The sequence below is a fragment of the Echinops telfairi genome, unplaced genomic scaffold, assembly GCF_000313985.2.
Source record: "Echinops telfairi isolate 266 unplaced genomic scaffold, ASM31398v2 ScPeMD7_7457;HRSCAF=8495, whole genome shotgun sequence".
NCBI lineage: Eukaryota > Metazoa > Chordata > Mammalia > Afrosoricida > Tenrecidae > Echinops > Echinops telfairi.
Genome location: NW_022111357.1, coordinates 11,705,997 through 11,707,653, shown reverse-complemented (window position 1 = coordinate 11,707,653; position 1,657 = coordinate 11,705,997). Strand labels below are relative to the sequence as shown.

The following is a 1,657-nucleotide window of genomic DNA, read 5'->3' as shown; positions in this document are numbered from 1 at the left end:
CTGCCAGGAGTCAGAAAGGTCTGAAGAGTCTGGTTTCTGCTTGTGCTGCTCCCTAGTTGGGGCAAATGGTTAACAAACTCCATTCCAAACCCAAGGGTTGAAGGTCCGCGTTCACTCAGAGACATCTTGGAAGAAAATGGGATGATTTACTCCCCAAAAGCAGCCCTAGCACCGCCAGACACGCCACTCTCAGTATGGTTCCCAAATACGTATGTAACACATGTGTCCCTTCAAACACCTTAGCACCAACTTCTCTCAGGGCAGGGACGGCTCCCTATGGCCTCAACATCACTCTTCTCTGTCATTAAATTTTAAACATATCTTTCCCACCACAGCAATCTTGCCAACTATCCCTTCTTTCTCTGAGGAGGAAGCCTATCAACATTTGCTAGTCTGACTGAGATGTGCCAAGAAGTTTCAATGCATTACTTACAGTATTTAGTATGCATAATACATAAGTCTTTGAGGTGGAATCTATTTTTATCTCCATTTTACAGACAAAACACAGAGGCTAAGTTGCCCAAAATGCTACAGCTAGAAACAACGGAGCTGGGAGTCATAGGAGACTGTCAGGCACCAGCTTTCATCCACAACAGGGCTTTAACAATCAAAGCCACCCACAGAGCCTTACTTAGGGCTCCTCCTTAGGGGAGCTTGTGTTGTGTGTCCCTGGAAGGGAGCACAAGGAGGGCTGCCCTGTGCTGGAAATGTTCTGTTTCTTGATATGGATGTGAGCTATACATGTGTGTCTATGCTGTGAGAATTTATCAAGTAGCTTACTTATGCTATTTGCACCGCTCTTCAAAGACGAAGTTAAAAAAACAAAATCACAGAAACCTTTATTATTTTCTCTTTGTCCCATTGATTGACAGCTGCCACTGGCACAGATCCAGGGCAAGGATGCAATCAAAGGGTTTTTTTCTCAGCACCAGCTACCAAATCCTGGCCCCACAGCCTGGGGAAGGACCTGTGGAAGTGCTTGGGAAATCACTATTCTAATTTCAGCTCTGCCCCTGACCTTACCATGTCATCTTGTAGGTCAAGGATCCTTTGAGACATTTCCTCATCTATAAACCAGGGACATCACCAACCTCCTTGGGCGGGTAAGAGGACGAATGGAGGACACCCAACAAATCCCAGTTCGTGTTCTACGGTTGCTGTGGCAGTCACTCTGACTCATGGCATGCCCCCTAAGTGTCAGAGTAGACTGTACCCCAAAGGGTTTTCAGTGGCTGATCTTTCAGAAGCAGATCACCAGGCCTGTCTTCTCTGGCATCTGAGTGGATTCGAACCACCAACCTTTCAATTAATAGCTAAGCAGTTAACTCTCTGCCACCAAGGGATTTGGTTTTTGTGCTAATCCTGAACTAGTCCAGCATTTATCAGTCACTCATCTACAACGTCCCCACGGCACCCGACGTTAGTAGGCAGCTTTCTACCTCTCCAATGAGATTAGACAGCAACAAAGGAAGAGGGTGAAACCGCTGAGTCAGATAGACATGAGTGCAAACTCTGCCCTTGCTCGGCCTTTATGTATGTACCCTGGCTTCCATTTCTTTATTAGTAAACAGGAATGGATATCAAGCCATAACTGAACCTGGCGGGGTGGGAGGGTGAGGGGGTAGAGACTATGCTGTGATTACTTCACCTGTCTGAG

At 46.6% G+C, this 1,657-nt stretch overlaps 1 non-coding gene across 1 annotated transcript; it reads right to left on the bottom strand.

Annotated features, from left to right (window-relative positions):
• Window positions 1-851: 851 nt before the first annotated feature.
• Window positions 852-982, bottom strand: LOC115872782. Its single transcript, XR_004048028.1, has one exon. It is a non-coding gene; the product is annotated as a small nucleolar RNA SNORA30/SNORA37 family (small nucleolar RNA).
• Window positions 983-1,657: the final 675 nt, after the last annotated feature.